Raw genomic sequence first — 20612 nt, 5'->3', positions numbered from 1 at the left:
TTGGCATTTAAAAGAGATCCAAACTCACAGTTTATGTCTACTGTACCTATTTAGTTAGTCATTACAAATGGTGGTTGGAATGTATTTAAAGCGGAGGTCCACCCTAAAGTGGACCTTCCGCTCATCGGAACCCTCCCCCCCTCCGGCGCCACAATTGGCACCTTTCAGGGGGGAGGGGGGTGCAGATACCTGTACAGTACAGGTATCTGCACCCACTTCTGGGATAGTTCTCTGCGGAAAGGGGCGTAGATTACGCCCCTTTCCGCAAGTGCCCGCCCCTTTCCGCAAGTGCCCCGCTGCCTGCTGGGAAACACACAGATCCCAGAGGCAGCGGGGACCGTCCTTATTGCGCAGCGCGACTCGCGCATGCGCAGTAGGGAACCGGGAAATGAAGCCTTGATTGGTTAGGGAGTGCCCATCCCAGACAGTCGGCAAAAGATCTCATTAACTAGCTTTCTTTTGACATCTATCTTCACACTGAGTTCAAGTTAACAGAGACCTTCATGGCTTCCTTGACTGTTAAATTTGGTAATAACATGTCATCTTGCATTATATAATAGGACATCCTCCTGAATGCTTGTAGCTCCCTCAAATGCCAGGGCCCATAGCTAGTAGGCAAGAGGCTGCACTGCAGTCCCCTCTAAAAGCCCCAGTCCCGGTTGGGTCTGTCACAGTTACATTGAAATAGTTTAGACCAATGTAACTAAGTATATTCCAATGCCGGTGAATCCCTCTAGAAGCTGGAAATCACTGTAGTAGACCCTGCTACTCCAGTGATCTCCACTAGCTTATAGGCAGGTGTCAGAGAAGTTACCTGGTTGGTCACGGTGCTGGCCGTGCTGGTGTGCGTCGATGTGCGACAGTGCGTGCTGGCGCCCGTGTTCCTGTGCGCGCTGTGGTGCGCGCCCCTGCGAGCGCTGGTGTGCACCCGTGCGTGCTCCTGTTAGCGCTGGTGCACGCCGATGCGTGCCGGTGCGCGCTGTTGTGTGCACTCCTGGTGGCACTGGTGTGTGTGCTGGCGCTCGGGCGCGCGGGCGTGCGCTTTGACGCGTGCACGGCGTTTGTCGCCAATCGGCCTATTTAGGTCTGCCGCATACTCCACTCAAGTGCTGCCTGATCTTCAGCTCCCCCGGTCCCTGCTCCATTGCCTGTATCTGCATTCCTGTATCTCCGATCTCCTGACGACCCGGCTTGCTCTTGCACACCCCTGATCTCTGACTGCACCTGTCCTCGGCCTGTTTTGACCTCGCTCCTGCCTATTCCTATTGTACAGTTGCTGCCCGCCTGTTGCCGAATCCTGCCCGTAACCGGACCAGCCTGCTCAGCCCCTGCTCCGCACCCCAATTGCCTGTGTTCCAGCCTACTCACCTGCTGCTTCGGGGTTTCTCCTGCTTCCAGCTCCTGGGCCCTCATCATAGGCTCTCATACCACTCCGCACTTCCAGCCACCTGTCTACTCTACCAGGGGTTGTAAGTCGGACACGTACGGGAGACCACCCTATGCCCAAGCGGACTCACTGGTCTGGTAAGTGGAAGTCTGACAGCAGGGGCAGTCTACGTTCTCCACTGCAGAAGGTGCTCTTCTGCAGCGGCACTGCAGTTGGAGAGGAGGAAGTCTAGAGGTTCCATCATAGTTCCTCTATGGTTTACTGGGGCACTGGGAAAGCTATACAATTGGATGCTGCTTGGCGTAGATTTTGCGAGTGAGTAGAGTAGGGACAGGTACACAGCTTGTTAGAAACAGAACTAGTGGCATGGAAAGGTTGGCGATGAAGAGGGAAAGTGTAGGGCTTGCACCTTCTCTAGACATCTTCCTGCTTGGGCACAAGGTGGGCAGGCCATACTCTGCCCTTCCGAACAGGTGCTGTCAGTTCAGCAGAAACCTGCTCTCTACACACTGTTGGATCTGTGAGTGTTCCCAGTTGGGTTGCCTTTCCACTGGATATTGTGAACTGTCATTGCATTATTTCAAGACAAAAGTTCTTTCATCCCAATTGAATTGTGTGTGTTATTACTGTCACACCTCGCTGCACCCCACCTACAAGCTTCCTGGTCCTGTGTCAAGCAGCCAACCTTTGCCATTGGATCCAGGAGCTAGTGGAGATCACTGTAGCAGCATTGTCTGCTGAAGAGATTTCCAGTTTCTAAAGGGATCCCACCGGTATGGTACATACATTCTTACATTGGTCCAAGCTGGACAAATGTAACTATGTAAAAAATGCCATGCCTGGAATTTTTCTTTAGGAGCAACCTCTACTGAAAAGTATAAAAGCTTACATGCTAAACCAGGGATCTCCAAACTAGGGCCCTCCAGCTATTCCAGAACGCCCATGAGACATTGTAAAACTCTGGCATTCACGGACACGACTAGGCATGATGGAAAATGTAGTTCCTAAACAACTTGAGGTCCATAGTTTGGAGACCTCTGTGCTAAACCAATGGCTTCATTGCATTCTAAGTCAGCTCCTGAGCCAGTTCCCAAACCTAAAGAAGTTACTACAAGCATCAGGCAGTGAAGACCAGGGAGGTTGGACCTGATGACTGAACTCAAAGTCAAAGCTAAGTATGTAACTAAAAAATATATATAAAAAATGTAAATCTTAACATGAAGAGTCCACTTTTTATATATAGCAGCGCATAGACACTTCCATCCAAAGTGAATAATCATGAATATCTTCCGGTGTTCAGAAAACAATGGTGCTTCATAAAACAGTTCTTATTGTGATCTAAAGTAGAGGAAACAGCTTCCACCGCACGATACACCACTTGTGGTTCAAACGATCCCCCTTTGGGGATGCACTCACCAAATGCCTGTAATAATAATGAGCCTTCAATGTACCAATTAATCAACTCTTCTTTGGCCACTAGATGTCTCTACTATTGGTATGGGGGTCCAGTTTATCACATAAAAGGAACAAAACATGCAGACATAGCGTAATCCTGCTTTCCACCATTTATTATAAAAAAAGTCCCCAACACAAATATGCGTACCAAATAAAAAGTATAACAACAGCGTTAAAATGTGTGTACTGTGCCTTATTTCCGGGTTCCCAGTTTGTCAGAGGAACAACGGTTGTCTGCTGTGTACAGCAGCGGTTTACTTGCTACTTCCTCGGCTTACTGGAACGCAGAGTATACGCCCTTTAGGGCGTAATCATACCGGAAGTGACGTGTGCGCCTCATACTCTGCATTCCAGTAAGTCGAGGAAGTAGGAAGTGAACCGCTGCTGTACACAGCAGACGACCGTTGTTCCTCTGACAAAATCAGGGGGCGGTAGATAACAGCTATCCTTAGATAAACTGAGTAGAAGAGACAGGAGAGTCAAGAGACAGGAGAGTGACAGAGAGGAAGGTGGGTGGAGCACCTGAAAGGTGCTATGTGGGGATAAAGGGATTCCAACACCCCCTCTTTTGTGTCCACTGGGTCTGGGGGAGTGAGTCCAAAGAAGACCACCATAGGATAGGGCAGCAGAAGACGCAGTGTCGGATTCATGAAGCCAGGTTTCGGTAATGGTGATTAGATTGAATGAGTTAGCAATAAAGAGGTCACGGAGAGAAGTGCATTTGTTACAGACAGAGCGGGCATTCCAAAGGGCACAAGAGAAAGGGAGTCTGGTCTCGGGAAGAAGAAAAATTGGAACTAGATTGTGTGTATTACAGCTGCAGCCAGAGGGTGTAGGTTAATGGGTGCGTTGAGTGCAGTTAAATGAAGGAGGCCCACGGTTTGGGGATACATCACCAGAAGTTAGGAGCAGCAGAAGGGTGAGGGAGGTAATGTGGGAGTGTGATTTATATGAAGGGACAATAACCCCCATAGTCTTTTATTGAGATACGTTCTGCCAACCTATACCTTCTCCTTATGTTAATGAAACTTCAAAAACTGTTTTCAATCTTTTTTTAATCTACAATTTTAATTAAAAAGACACCTCCCGATCCTGCCATGAAAGTCCTTGTTCAGGCTTTTCCAATTCTGTCTTAAAGTGGAAGTAAAGTCAAAACCTAACTAACTCTAAACCTACTCTCAGACACATTCTAAGTCTAATCTATATAGCCCTGCAATGCCCAAATTGTCCGGGCTTCAGCGGTGGATGTTGTGTGCAGGAGAAAAATGTCAACGGCTGGGAAATGGCTATGAAGCGATGAAAGCCGTGGACTTATTATGGGGCTTCCATTGTCTTCTACACACTGAAGCCACCACTGACAGCTGATGTTGGGACTGGACTGGAACGACTGCGGAACAGGTAATTATAGCAATTTATGCTTTACAGGGCTATATAGATTAGGCTTAGAATGTGGTTAAAAGTTTAGATGGTTTAGAGTTAATACTTGTAGTGCCGCTCTAAGCAAAAAAGGTATATACATTCCCGCTGGTAATGGGGTGCTGGTGAAAAATGTCACCAATATCACCATCCAGTAGTGTATAGCACTTGAAATAAATCGCCGCCCAACCCTATCTAGTCTATGTGGTTAACATATGTAAGCTGGCCTCAGCCTTGCATCACTCCACACGCCATGTCCTCTGACATGTTTCACCCCACTCACTAGGGCTTAGTCATAGACTAAGCCCTGGTGTGGAGTGGTGGCGTGGAGTGGCGCAAGGCAGAGGCCAGCTTATACATGTTAAACACAGACTGGATAGGCTTTAGCAGCGTTTTTTTAAAGTAGATTTAGGGTTAGTTAGGTTTTGACTTTACTTTAACCACTTCCCAACCGGTACGCGCTGATGTACGTTGGCAGAATGGCATTGACAGGCAAATGGGCGTACACAGGGGTCAAGTCCTAGGGAAAAAAGTGTGGGAACTCCCACCCAAGACCCACTCGCCCACCAAAAAAAATAAAAAATGATACACTCATATACACGAACGCTTCAAATGTGGTATTTTTCATCCAATTTTCGTATTGTGTGTATGAAGCTTAACTGTTAGTACATTAAAAAAAACAATATTCAATTCATTCAATTCATTCATTCATTCAGTTGTGCTTCCATACAAATGTGAACATCATGTTTTGATCTTTATTGGGGAATGTTATTTTGTATATAGAGTGTTTATATGGTGAGTTTACACTTTTTCATTGAACAGAGTTTGGATAACACAGGGTTAAACGGAAAGGTCATAAATGAACTGCACATTATCTGGACAGAATGCTTGGGGAGATAGTGATGTGTTCCTGCTTAGGAGATGTATGTTATCTTGGGGGGGCTGCAAACTCTGCAGGGCTCCAACACACACTCAATGCTATTCCAACCCTTCACATATTTCCACATAAACTTCCCTCCTGGCATTAAACTTTGCCAGGTATTGTGCTCAGCTTACCACCCCAAACTGATGTTCCTCCCTCAGCTCACCTCTCTCTCTGCATGTCCTGTGAGCAGAATAGCTGTGCTCCTCCTCTGGGTTCTCTCATCATATGGCACTGAAGATAGAGGAGGGGGGGGGGGGATTCAGTGGGACACACAGAGCAAGTATGCAGGAGACTGGGGGGTGGGGGGGGGAGATAAGGAGGGGCCGGCGGGAGGAGAGCATCAGGAGAGGTCTGACAAAATACAATCTCTTAGCAGCAGGGACCTGATCTATCCATCAGCTAGCTGTGATTGACAGGTGGATCGAAGCGGATGCTGTCATGGGGCTCCCTACTGGCAATGCCTGAATGGTCAGTCCACCCCTGGTGTGCGGCACTTACTATTGCGAGCTGATGTAGCACCTGCCACACAGCTTGCATACTTCAAAGTCTTGCAGGACGCGACTGCTAATGGGAACTGAGTTCCTGTTGTGGAAAAAGTACAGGAACTCTGTTCCCAATGCGTTCCCACAGGACTTGAGCCCTGGGCGTACAGGTACGTCCCTTTAAATTTGCCGCCGTACCTTCGCATGCGCGGGACCTCTGTGAGTCCAATCGTGGGTACCGCAGACTCGATAGATGCGGGGATACCCGCAATCGTCTCACGGGGAGGAAGAACGGGGAGATGCTAAAGTAAACAAGAATCTCCCTGTTCTGCCTAGCAACAGTGACACTGATCTCTGCTCCCTGTGATTGGAGCAGAGATCAGTGATGTGGAAAAACACAGCCACATCCCCCCACAGTTAGCAAAACGCCCCTAGGACCTGTTGTCTGCTTCCCTGGTGGAGACTACAAGCTGCCACACATTGCGCTGGCATGTTCCTCTCTTGTCCCTACCAGGAAGCCAGTCCAGAGCAATTATGCTTAGCCAATGCTGGATTGAGGCCATAAAGTCAGGAAATGGCTGAATGAAGCCGAAGGATATGAGTGGTACTTAAAGCAGATCTTTCCCTCAAGAAGGACTTCCATCCTATCTACCCACCGCCCACCCCCCCCCCCCCCCCCCCCAAGTTTACTTTTTTTTTTAAGAAAAAATTGCGGCCCCCAGTCCTCCCTTTCTTGTCACTTAACTAGGCAAATGAAGGGCATTGTCCTCCCTTTGCCTAATGGGATATGCACGCCACATATCCCAGTAGGCAAAGTGCTTTATTCAAAAATGTGGTGCATCATCAGGAGGCATGCCGTTTGAACCAGGAAGAGCCCACGGTTCTCTTGATGAAGTCATAATCAATATGGAGGCGTGGGACCGAGAAGTGGCAGAGAATGAGAGAATCTCAGTTTTACTACTAGACCAACCGGTAAGTGGGGGGGGGTTGGGCAGGGGGAAAATGGCAAAAACAAGCATTTTACTAAAAATTAAAAAAGCATTGTTTATAACACACAGTTCTTTAACAAACCAAATATCATCCATGTAAGGTTTGCATCTACTAGAAAAACAGGAGAAGGCAAGAAATTGCTATATGTCTTTCTAAAAAAAATTCTTCCAATCTAAATAGTGAACTTAGACCGGAAGATTTTTTTATGCAAAAAAAAAAATTGAGTTTTACATGGCAGCCATTTGTCAGCTTACATTACAGAACAGAGCAAGAATGCAAGAATCTCGCTGGGCAATAGACCTGTAAAATTTGTTTTCCGTTAGTTCCCATCTCACTGATGAGCTTGTTGAGTCCTTCATGTCAGCAACACTCAGCAGCAAAGTTCCCTCGCCAAGGAAACCGCTGGGATATTGGTGGTGCCCTGCTGGGACGCAAAATAAAATAAAATAAAAACTTTATCCAAAAGGAAAATATTGAATAAAGCATCTGGGAACGGTCCAGTACATCTTGTAATGTGAAAATAGAATCCCGGGGTAAATGCCATGGAAAGGTCATTTCGAAAAACAAGCCCTTTATGTTCCGTATCATCTTTCAGGTTGGGCCATTAATAACGAAGACTTCGAAAGTTATCAAACCCCCGATAGCTGATAGGAAGAGGCATTCAGCTCCAATTCCCGCGCGACACACGTGTTTTGGCTACGGCACGATGGCAGCTGTGAAAACTCTTCCTGGAATGTAATAAAATAAATGAATCTGCAGGGTGCACACTATGTTTTTGGAAAATTATTTTAACATTTCATAGTTACCAAGAGGGATGCAGAGTATGGAAGGAATACAATACTAAAGGAAACAATCACAGCTTGGAAACACGCGGCAGGCCAAAGAATGAAGGTGTAGATGGATTCATTCACACCACAGAACTCTAGAGGGGCCGCAAGGTCTGTGCAAGACTTTTTGGTGCTTCTCTCACTGAAAGATCAATCCCATTGTCATCTGCCTCACTTTTCTAGCCTTTGCCACAATAATGGAAAATCCATGTCCCACAAAAAGCAATTTAAAGAAAAATTCCAGATATGGATATCTTTACAAAGTTACATTGCACCAATGTAACCATGCATTTACCATACCATTGGGATCCCTCTAGCTGGAAATCCCTGTATTAGCCCTGGTTCACACTAAAGCATTTTGACATACAATTTGACAAGTAAAGTCAAAACCTAACTAACTCTAAACCTACTCTCAGACACATTCTAAGGCCGCGTACACACGGACAGATTGTCTGCCCAACTTAGTCGGCTGAACCGTGTTTTAGCGGACAATCCGCTCGTGTGTGGGCTTCAGCGGACTTTTTCAGCGGACAGTCTGACGGACAAAGTCTTTCGGAATTTCCGTAATTTTGTCCGTCCAAACTTGGTTTTGTCCGTCCAAACTTGGTTTCAGCGGACAGTCCGCTCGTGTGTAGGCAAGTTGGATGGACTAAGTATGGCGCATGCTCAGAAAGGATTTACACGGCCGAAGGTTGCATTGCAGTGTATTGGACATCGTTTTTCTAGTTCCGTCGTATGTGCTGTACACGTCATTGCGCAAGTTTTCAGCGGACTGTCTGTTCATCGTGTGTGGTCAAGTCCGTTCATTCAAAAGTTGAACGGACTGTCTGTCGGATTGTCTGACGAACTTAGTTGGGCAGACAATCCGCCCGTGTGTACGCGGCCTTAGTCTAATCTATATAGCCCTGCAATGCCCAAATTGTCCGGGCTTCAGCGGTGGATGTTGTGTGCAGGAGAAAAATGTCAACGGCTGGGAAATGGCTATGAAGTGATGAAAGCCATAGACTTATTATGGGGCTTCCATTGTCTTCTACACACTGAAGCCACCACTGACAGCTGATGTTGGGACTGGACTGGAACGACTGCAGAACAGGTAATTATAGCAATTTATGCTTTACAGGGCTATATAGATTAGGCTTAGAATGTGGTTAAAAGTTTAGATGGTTTAGAGTTAATACTTGTAGTGCCGCTCTAAGCAAAAAAGGTATATACATTCCCCTTGGTAATGGGGTGCTGGTGAAAAATGTCACCAATATCACCATCCAGTAGTGTATAGCCCTTGAAATAAATCGCCGCCCAACCCGATCTAGTCTATGTGGTTAACATATATAAGCTGGCCTCAGCCTTGCACCACTCCACACGCCATGTCCTCTGACATGTTTCACCCCACTCACCAGGGCTTAGTCGTAGACTAAGCCCCGCTGTGGAGTGGTGGCGTGGAGTGGCGCAAGGCAGAGGCCAGATTATACATGTTAAACACAGACTGGATAGGCTTCAGCAGTGTTTTTTTAAAGTAGATTTATAGTTAGTTAGGTTTTGACTTTACTTTAACCACTTCCCAACCGGCACACGCTGATGTACGTTGGCAGAATGGCATGGACAGGCAAATGGGCGTACAGGTACGTCCGTTTAAATTTGCTGCCGTACCTTCGCATGCGCGGGACCTCTGTGAGTCCGATCGTGGGTACCGCAGACTCGATTGACGTGGGGATACCCGCGATCGTCTCACGGGGAGGAAGAATGGGGAGATGCTAAAGTAAACAACCATCTCCCTGTTCTGCCTAGCAACAGTGACACTGATCTCTGCTCCCTGTGATTGGAGCAGAGATCAGTGATGTGTAAAACACAGCTGGAAATCCCTGTATTAGCCCTGGTTCACACTAAAGCATTTTGACATACAATTTGACATGTCAAATCAGCGGCATTTGCCATCAATGGCACCGCCCTAATCGGTGCGACGCCGCATTTGGGGCGCTGCACCGATTTCAAAAAATTGTTTCTACTATTTATGATTTTGGGCTGCGATTTACATTGACATTTGTGAAGAAACCTGCACAGATGTCTCTGAAATTACAGGCGAAATCGGGACTGACATGCGGGAGTGAAATCGGCTTCATTCCCGCAGCTCAGTGTCAACCTGGGCTTAGACACAGCTACTTCAGTGTTCTCAACTAGCTTCCAGGTCCCATGCCAAGCTGCTGCTTTCTGAACAAAGTAAGTCAGCTGCTGGGCATGAATGCCATTCAGAGGATGCTTTGTAATTTCTCGATGAATGTGTAGCGCATACCCCTGGAGGAGCCGTTTGGTACAACAGGGGTCTCTGTTCTTTGCCACGACTCTGAGAATTGCTTTGTCCCCTCTGACACATCTGGTCCGGTAATGAGATGCTGCAAACACCTATGAGCTCAAGTGTTCGTAAACTACCCACAACTATATTAGTGTAGCCAGGAGCTGGCTATTATGCCTGCAATTCAGAGACATTTTGCAGTATTATTAATGGCTCCCTATTGTGTTGGCTGGACTCTGTGTCATTTCCTTTTTCTTACGACACAACTCAGAGCAAAGCATTGTGGGATGTGTAGTTCTGAACGCTGAAGCTTCCATTCCAGCGGGACTGGCTTGAACTGGACTGGCTTGAACTGGACTGGCTTGAACTGTGGCTATCAGATTGCTGGGAATAGAAGAAGAGACTGCTGGGAGATGATATAAAATGGGCAGCAACGGCCTACATCACTCTCTTGGGATGCCGGTGTCATAGTTAGCAACATTGTAAAAACAAAATTTCTGGACACTTTTTTGGCAGTAGGCGGAGTTGCATTATAATTAGGGGGCATGGCATGCGGATATAGGCGTGGCATAGGAAAAGGCGAAAATGCGGTGTGTGCAAAATATGGGCGTGGTTTACGTAAAATAGTGGGCGTGGTTTGCATGGGCGTGGCCCGAAGGGGTGTGGTTAGAGTTTGAGATGAATGCGGGATGGAGAGGAAAAGGGGGGGATGGAGAAGGAAAGGGGGGGAGGGATGGAGAGACAGCAGCCCCCGATCCTACACCACAATAGCAATATGTGCTTTCCAGAGTTTGACAATCAGCAGATAAAGATACTCCAAATACCTGGTGTTAGCGCTTCAATCATCCCGGCGCCATGATTGTTATGGTGTTTGGATGATTGAAGCGCATTATTTCTATTATTACATTGTAATATAAAATTAAATCATTCAACTCACCATAATGCAGAATCAGTGGGAGCCATGAGCGCGTCACTAGCCACGTTGCCTGCCACCAGATGCCATCAGGTGCCCCATCAGAGCAGCCTTCCTCACATCTGTGTCTCCATCATCGTAGCCACTCCTTACATCTGGTGTCCCCATCAGTCCTCCTTACATCTGGTGTCCCCATCAGTCCTCAACATCTGGTGTCCCCATCAGTCCTCAACATCTGGTGCCCCTCTGACATCCTCCAGACTGGCCCCCTCTGACATCCTCCAGACTGGCCCCCTCTGACATCCTCCAGACTGGCCCCCTCTGACATCCTCCAGACTGGCCCCCTCTGAAATCCTCCAGACTGAGACTGGCCCCCTCTGACATCCTCCAGACTGAGACTGTCCCCCTCTGACATCCTCCAGACTGAGACTGGCCCCCTCTGACATCCTCCAGACTGAGACTGGCCCCCTCTGACATCCTCCAGACTGAGACTAGCCCCCGACAGATCCTCCAGACTGAGATTGGCCCCCCTGACATCCTCCAGACTGAGACTAGCCCCCGACAGATCCTCCAGACTGAGACTGGCCCCCGACAGATCCTCCAGACTGAGACTGGCCCCCGACAGATCCTCCAGACTGAGACTGGCCCCCGACAGATCCTCCAGATGCTGTAGTTGCCGCGCCTTTCAGCAATCTCTATTGTAGACCAGCTTCTGGTCTTCTTTAAAATGGCGGCCGGTGGAGACATTGTCTCCGCCGGCCGTGGACATCTAGCGGCCGGCAGCGAAATTTAATCGGGACAAGGGTCCTAATCCCGGGAATGTCCTGGGAAATTCGGGACAGTTGGTAACTATGCGGTGTGAATCTGCCAGCAGGGAGCTCCGTGTCACTGTGAGCTGCTGTTTATTTGTGGCCTACACAATGGTGAGCCTTTCAGCTGTACCCAGAGGGACCTCTGCGGACAGCATCGTTTTCTCTTCTCCATCAGACCAGAGGCTGTTCCAGGTAGTCCAGAGACACCTGCACTTCAGATCCGGGTAGGCCGCAGCGTGGTGGACGCCAGACGCCATTTCCCAGAGCCAGGATCCAGAGGCAGTTTCTGAAAGAGTCTCATTCATTGCCTGCATTGCTTCTGCAGCTTCTTTATCCAGTGTGGTGAGCTGGCATAGCCCAATTAGATTATTAGAAAAACACTACAAACAGACATATATACTTGCTTTTCCCAGTTTGCTGGTACTTGTGGTACCACTGGAAGCTAGTTCCTATATTCTTTAGGACTTAGCACATTGTATGCAGACATCTATGCCTGTTCACATTGTTGCTACTTAATCTGATTGGATACCACAAAGTTAAAGATCATACAGGAAGAGTTTAAAGTAAAATAAGGATATACTACAGATCCACCAAATATGTTACACCCCATTGCCAAGGATCCCTTTGATCACATCATTGCAAAGCTAGCTGAAGACTTCTGGATTTCAAGGAGTAACACTTTAATCCTTTTTTCCCCATGAAAAATGTATTGAATGTCAAAAACAAAAGAAAGAGCATACACGATGTGGTACCTAAGTTCAGATCTACAGAGAAACAAGCATATCTTGTATGTCCAAGAGGAATTTCCGCAAACATGTACATTAAACAATTGCAGTTATACCTACATCAACATAACACACCTCTGTATAGAGGTGTGTCATGGAAGATATGGAAAAAGAAAGGCCTGGGGTCGACATATTTGTCCCCCTCGCAGTCAAGCAACCCGTCGTCGGGGTCAGGGATTCGGGCATAGGGGGTCAATGTCTTATTATCACCTAGGCCCACGGTTAAGTTCTTCTTAAGAGATTATTGACCAAACTTTACTGGGAACAACCTAGAGAAGTTAGTGGAGCTATCCCCAATTGTGTCTGTACAAGTGGAGGGTATCTATAGGTTGTGGACCCTACGGCTGACTGCTGCGGACGGGAGACAGGTCCCACCGGGGTTAGATCGTAAGATTCCCTGGGGCGCGGAGTCTAAGAGCCAGCAGGTGTTCACCAGAGCCTCGACTGGTGAGGATGAACTTGGCTGCAACTGGCTCCAGGTCGCGACCCCCCAGCTCACACCCACAGTAGGCAACAGGAGGATAGGGATGGTGAGGGACGAAGCCAAGGTCGGGGCCACAAGCAGACAGGAATAGTTAGGGACACGCCAAAAGGTCAGGATCACAGGCAAACAGGGATAGTCAAAGACATGCCAAAGTCGGTAACGGAACAACAGAAGAGCACACGGCAGGTAACAGGAAGCTAACACACAAAGGAATACACAATGGTTGATCAGCAGGGATGGCCTGCAGTGCACAGGTTAATATAGAGTTCTCTGATAGGAGCTAGGGTGGAGTCATGCCAGAGGATGGATTACAAAAGCAGTCAGGTGAGGGTCGGCTGGTCTCTAGAGATGAAGACATGGAAACAGGTAAGCAGACCAACTCTAGTGCATAACCATGACAGAAAGTTTGGAGACCCCTGATCTAGATCATTGTGGTAATAAGAAAATTGAACCTAGTATCAGCAGCTCTGGTAAAGAACAGCATGAACAGTGAACTGCATAAACAATTAACAGCATAAATAGTCAAATAAATTTTCACAGTGCCCCTCTGCAACAAATAATCAAAAAATGTCCCAGACTGTACTTTCAGTATTTCCCCTCGTGTGTAGAAATATTTATGTTTCCTAAAAAGGATTCCCCAGGGAGTTGATTGTACAGTATCTAGCGCCTGGCTTGCAAACTTCAGCCAGCTATTGGTGGGGCCCAATCTGTAGTATGGTGCACTTTGGTTACTGTCCTTTTAAGGCTGCATGCAGTGATCAGTTTTGGAGCTATAGGTAAATAAGCAGTCTCCTCTTTTATTGAACTGCTAAACAGTGGCGGAGTAAGCACAACCGTAACTGCGCACTAGTCCTAGCATGCAGCAAACCTTGTCTTGGACCTTCCTCTGACTCCGATCCATAGGCACCTGATCTGCGGTGTCTCAGTCCTCGCAATCTGGTCCTCAAAACTCAGTCCCAGCCCTCCAGTCCTCACAGGTTTAATTCTTGACACTCATTCTCGGTAGCTGTGTCTGGTCTCTGCACCCACAACAACAGTCCTGTATTGCTCCGGTCCCCACACTGCAATAAACGCTCTGTTTCTCAAAGCCCAGGAAAAAGGCTCTCACAGGGGTTCTTGTTGCTCTTGTAGTTCACAGCTGCATACACCTCCACAGTGTGGTTCTCATTGAAAACTACATGTCCCAGGGTTTCACATGGCTGAATCATAGTCCTTTCAGTTTCTCAAGTCCCCACTGGCTCCCCCTGGTGAGTGGAGGCTGAACGGCACTGAAGCCAACATTAGAATCTTGTTGGGCACATAAGGTGACTGCAACACATTGTCTGTAGTTACCTGCTCTGCTGGCTAAGCACATGGCTACAAATGCATATCATTCTCTGACTGGATGAAATTGTATGCAGCCACCACAAGGACTGATAAGATGCAATATATTATTTTTAGTATTGGGTTTAGATACACTTTATTACATTCATGTGGACATGAACTGTAATGATAAAGAAGTTTTGCCACTCATTTAAGGGGTTTCCTTAGTTCAAATGAATGGCAGGGACATACCCCAGCGTTTCTATCCACATAAACAACTTAGCCTTCTCGATCCAGTTATCACTGGATATGTCAAAGACGATGTTGGTTGTCCAAAACAGGAGGTATGAATGTTTGTAATACCATAATGTTATAACTCCATAATCCAATCTTGTTGGGGCGTCATTGAGCCTGAGCCTAAAAAAGGGAAAAGAATAAAGTACAGCTGGGGTCAGATGGGCCCAGAAATGCAGGGAATGGAAGGTGCTATGCTGTCATGAGTCCAGAGGACCATTATGGACTCTTCCAGTTATGGACTTAAGTGGTTGTAAAATGTTTTTTTTTAAATAACAAACATGTGTCACAGCTTTCGATTGACTGCAGTAGGAGCCAATGGCTCCTGCTGCTATCAATCTGTCTAATGAGGAGAGCGACAGCAGCTGGAGCCACTGAGCTCGTGAACATAGCTGGATTGGATTCGGCTCAGGTAATAAAAATGGGGGTAACTGCAGCACAGAAGGTTTTTCATCTAAAACAAACTTAAGGCTTTACAACCAATTTAACCTGAGCAGGTATGCTGGGGCAGCCACAAACCTAACTTAAGGATTAAGGATATTAGGGGAATGTCTGCACTTTATTCTGAACTGTTACCTGTGAACGCCATCATGTTAATTTATTCTTTAGTAAAGATTTTTGAAACTTTGCCTTTGCCTGGTCTGAAGTTACTAAAGGGGTGAAATGTAAGTAACCAGCACACATAGGCTACAGCTCAGACAGCTAAGCACATTGAGGTATAAAGACAGCAGTACAAGGAATTAATACAGTGTGAAGATACAGTGGTTACTAAAAGTAACAAAGGTTTCTCTAGCAGCCTATCATTAAGCATGTACATGTGACAGGTCAGATAGCTTCTTGCAGCTAGGGAGATGTTGTTGGCACTCATGTTATCAGCACCCCCTTTGCAGCACTCCTTCTCCATCTCCCGGGACCAGATCTGACCTGCTCTTGCGCACTGTTGTTGTCTTTGGTAGGAATAGTGCCAGATCATTGGTGTCAGTGGGAGGAAGAGAACCCCATTGTTGGTGCTAGTGGATGGAACCGTGATCAGCGGAATAAATAGTCCCCCTCGGGTCAAATTGAGGAAAGCAAAGGGACACATTCCGCCCTTGAGCCCCAGTTTGGAGTCCACTTCTCTAGCGAACCAGTTGTCTTCTGTCCAAAATGTTCTGTTCTCCAGAGTATGTACTGTCCTGTAGAGAATGAGCTACACAGATATCTATAAATGCTGGGGTGTGTCCCTGATGCTCGTTAGAACCGAAGAAATCACTTGGCTTCAAATGTCTTCAAGTCCAGTCCAGTTAGTTGTAACTAAGTAAAGCTAGCTATACCACGTCGTGCGTAATTGAGAGCAGACGTACAGGAACAGGACAATCATTGCTTTTACAATAATGACAATTGTACATTTACCAGCATTTGTTGTTTTATTTTTAATAATGATTAATATAATATTATATATATATATATATATATATATATATATATATATATATATATATATATATATATATATATCACAAAGGAAATTACTTACCATTTGTGAGTTGTGTCCCTTGTGCTCCTGTATCCTCCTTTCACCAAAATATTTCCATCTCATGGTCATGCTTGGTGTGTTAACTAAGGGAGACTGTGACTGAGAGAGAGTACCTGACTATGCTCGCCCTTTCCTGCCCAGCTCCACCATTCATACTGTAGAAGCTGGTGCTACAGCTTCCAAGAATGAAACAGGATCCATGAATGGAGGATGGGCGGATGATTAATAGGTTTGTCTCCTCCATTGAGTTTATTATACTCATCAGTGCCCATCAGCAGAGCCTCATCAGTGCCCATGAATACAGCCTCATCAGTGCCCATCAACTCAGCTTCATCAGTGCCCATCAGCACAGCCTCAGCAGTGCCCATTTTGCAGCCTCCCAAGTGCCCATCAGCTCAGCCTCATCAGTGCCCATCAGTGCAGCCTCATCAGTGCCCATCAATGCAGCCTCACCAGTGCCCATCAATGCAGCCTGATCAGTGCCCATCAATGCAGCCTGATCAGTGCCCATCAGCTCAGCCTCACCAATTCCCATCAATTCAGCCTCACCAGTGCCCATCAATGCAGCCTCACCAATGCTCATCAATGCAGCCTCATCAGTGCCCATTAATGCAGCCTCACCAATGCTCATCAATGCAGCCTCATCAGTGCCCATCAATGCAGCCTCGCCAGGGCCCATCAATGCAGCTTGATCAGTGCCCATCAGCTCAGCCTCACCATTGCCCATCAATGCAGCCTGATGTGTGCCCATCAATGTAGCCTCACCAGTGCCCATCAATGCAGCCTGATAAGTGCCCCATCAATACAGTGCCACCAGGGCCCAGCAGTGCAGCCTGATCAGTACCCATTTGTGCAGCCTCACCAGTGCCCATCAATGCAGCCTGATCAGTGCCCACCAATGAAGTCTCACCATACAAACCAATGCAGCCTCACCAATGCCCATCAGTGCAGCCTGATCAGTGCCCATCAATGCATTCTCACCAGTGCCCATTAATGCAGCCTCATCAGTGCCCATCAGTGCAGCCTGATCAGTGCCCATTAATGCAGCCTGATTAGTGCCCATCAATACCACCTCACCAGTGCCCATCAATGCAGCATCATCAGTGCCCATCAGCTCAGCCTCACCAATGCCCATCAATGCAACCTCACCAGTACCCATCAATGCATCCTCACCAGAACCCATCAATTCAGCCTCAGCAGTACCCATCAATGCAACCTCATCAGTGCCCATCAGAGCAGCCTTACCTGTGCCCATCAATGAAGCCTGATCAGTGCCCATCAGCTCAGCCTCCCCAGTGCCCATAAATGCAGCCTCATCAGTGCCCATCAGCTTAGCCTCACCAATGCCCATCAAAGCAACCTCACCAGTACCCATCAATGCAACCTCATCAGTGCAGCCTTACCTGTGCCCATCAATGAAGCCTGATCAGTGCCCATCAGCTTAGCCTCACCAGTGCCCATTAATGCAGCCTCATTGTTGCCCATCAATGCAGCCTGAGGAGAGTCACCGGTTTACACAGAGTGGGGACCTCCCGCTAACCTGGCATGGCCGCAATGTCACACAAAGTCCCGCCTCCTGGACTGGCTCCTATGATGGACGTCACACATCCCAGCATTGAACCAGTGTGACGTCCATCATAGGATCCGGTCCAGGAGGGTGGGCTTCGTATGACACTAGAGCTGTACTGGGTAATCTGGTGGTGCTCGCCACTCCTTCCCTTCGGAGACAGCCTGTGCTCCCACCCAGGATCGCCCCTCCAAAATGGCCCCAGGCAGGCGACCTAGAGGGAAATCACCTACTATTCCAGTAGGCCAGACCAGCCCTGCCAGATCTCAATCCAATAGAGCACCTTTGGGATGCAGTGGCATGGGAGATTCGCATCAGGGATGTGCAGGTGACAAATCTGCAGCAAATGTGTGATGCTATCATGTCAATATGAATTAAAATCCCTTAGGAGTTTCCAACACCTTGTTAAATATATGCCAAGAAGAATGAAGGCAAAAGTAGGTCCAAACCTTTACTAGCAATGTGTACCTAATAAAGTGGCCGGTGAGTGTATAATTATGATACTTTTTTTTAGGTAAAATTACGCTTTAAAACTTGAATCCCTATTGGATCTTGCACCCAGCAGCTAGCACAGATCTCCTGTTGGAAGGACACTGGTGCTGTATTATTGTGGACTACTATAGTCTACCTCTGTTTACCATTTCGCTATGATGGCAGTCTAACATTGGGATCTGCTCCACACAACTGGTGATGGGATGGATTTTCTATTGGTGTCTAATCTAAAGTCTTTCAAAGAAATCTTTACTTAGTGAAATATGGAGGCTGTCATTGACAGCATCCTTCTGGAAAAAAAAACTGATTGCCTAGATTTAAAACTTTCATGCAGGTGCAGTCTATTTTCTCCACTGCAGGTGGAACTCTTCCGCAGTGGCATTGCAGGCAGAGAGGGCGTCAAGAGGAACATGGTTCCTCTATGGCAGGGGTCTCAAACTTGCGGCCCTCCAGCTGTTGCAAAACTACAAGTCCCATCATGCTCTTGCCTGTGGGAGTCATGTTTGTAACTGTCAGCCTTGCAATGCCTCATGGGACTTGTAGTTTTGCAACAGCTGGAGGGCCGCCAGTTTGAGATCCCTGCTCTATGGTTTCCTGGGTCACTGGGGAAGCAGTCCAATTGGATGCCACTGCCACATTTGAGTGTAGCAGCCATCTTGGGTCAGGCAGAGCTTATTTGAGGCCTTGGCTCCCATGCTTGGCATGCATTTTGCTAGTAGATAGAGTAGGGGCAGGTACCCCATCTGGTGGGGATAGAACTAGTGACAGAGAATGGTTCCTGACGAGGAGGTGAGGGTGTAGTGCTCACAACTTCTCTGAACATCTTCCTGCTTCCAGGCCGCATTCTGTCGCTCTCAACAGGTGCTGTCAGTTCAGCTGAACCCTGCTCTCTACATGTTGTTGGACCTGTGAGTGTTTGCAGTTGGGTTGACTTCCCATGGAGTTTATTGTGAACTGTCTGAGCATTATTTCAATTCAAGTTCTTTCATTGCTCTTGGACTGTGTGTGTTATTGCCGCGGCAACCCACCTACACTATATATTCAAAAGTATTGGGACACCCATATAAACTTTAATGGCATCCCAGTCTTAGTCTGTAGGTTTCAATATTGAGTTGGCCCACCCTTTGCACCTATAACAGCTTCAACTCTTCTGGGAAGGCCATCCACAAGGTTTAGGAGTGTGTCTATGGGAAGGTTTGACCATTCTTCCAGAAGTGCATTTGTGAGGTCAGGCACTGATGTTGGCCGAGAAGGCCTGGCTTGCAGTCTCCACTCTAGTTCATCCCAAAGGTGTTAAATAATCCACTGGAGTGGACGACATGTGAACAAACAACACTTGCTAAGTGTAATCCAAACAAATGTTAAACGGTAGATAAATCTATACAATAAAGTGACAAGTGCAAAATATTAAATCATGTGTATTTCGTGTAATTTTAACTAAGAACAGTCCAGGAAAATGCAGACAATATCCATCATCAGGGGATATGATTCAGTAGGAAAAAAGTTCTTCCATGTGTATGAACCGCCTCAAACCATATGGCTCACACCAGCTGATATCAGCGTAGACCGCAATACAATAATAAACCAACATGATATAGGTGAAATTCCTACTCACCGGATGCTGTTAACCCTCTATGCTATACAGCAAGAGTAGTCAAACGAGCTTAATGGTCTCCATGACCGGAGAAGGAGAAAACAAAGAGCTGACCTGTCCTCACACTCTCTCCTCACAATCGCGATTGGTTTCCGGTGGTAATGTCTCCTTAATGTGTGGAAAGGAAAAAAATGAGGGCTGTAGATCCTCCTAGTGTAAACAGTTTCCAAATAGGATTTTATTTACAAAACTGACAGCAAATGGTATAAAAACAACTTTTCATCACAAGCCCGTCTGACAGGGTTGGCATGTGCGTTCCACTCAAGGATCAAAGTTGTGCATTGAGTGTTTCAGCATGGCGCGTTTCGTCATGGGAAATTACGTCATCAGAAGCCTAATTAGATTTCACGTAGTTTGGTATAATTACATGAAAAGCACATGTTTAATATTTTGCACTTGTCACTTTATTGTATAGATTTATCTACCCTTCAAACATTTGTTTGGATTACACTTAGCTTACCTTATAATAGTTCCCAACCGATGTTGATATGGCTTGCTATACAGTTCCATTTCAGGGTCCCACCAAGGGGCAATCCCCTTAGGTTCAACTCTACATCTTCTTATGTATGGTCCTTTAACTTCCATGACAAACCTCCAACCACCGCCCCAGCACCTTCCTGCTATATATATATATATATATATATATATATATATATATATATATATATATATATACTCCCTCATCACCTCCTCCCATGTCCGCCTCCAGGACTTCTCCCGAGCCTCGCCCATCCTCTGGAATCCGCTAGCCCAATCTGTCAGACTGTCTCACTGGGCTCTAATGTTCACATGGAGCCCACTACAGTGGATTAGTTTAACACTAGGATCACCATTTGGTTTGAAACAGCAGCTGCAATTTCATTATTATTATTTTTAAAATGTAAACCATTTTTCAGGGGTTGGATTTGCTCGCTTAGTTCCAGTGAAGGTAACGCTGAAGGCATCAACATACCCATTTTGGAGAATTTCATGCTCCCAACTTTATGGGAACAGTTTGGGGACGGCTCCTTCTTGTTCCAACATG

This window comes from Lithobates pipiens, unplaced genomic scaffold, assembly GCF_037356315.1.
Source record: "Lithobates pipiens isolate NorthernLeopardFrog02 unplaced genomic scaffold, aLitPip1_a1.2 Scaffold_22, whole genome shotgun sequence".
NCBI lineage: Eukaryota > Metazoa > Chordata > Amphibia > Anura > Ranidae > Lithobates > Lithobates pipiens.
The sequence above is the reverse complement of the archived record's forward strand: the minus strand, read 5'-3'. Positions refer to the sequence as shown.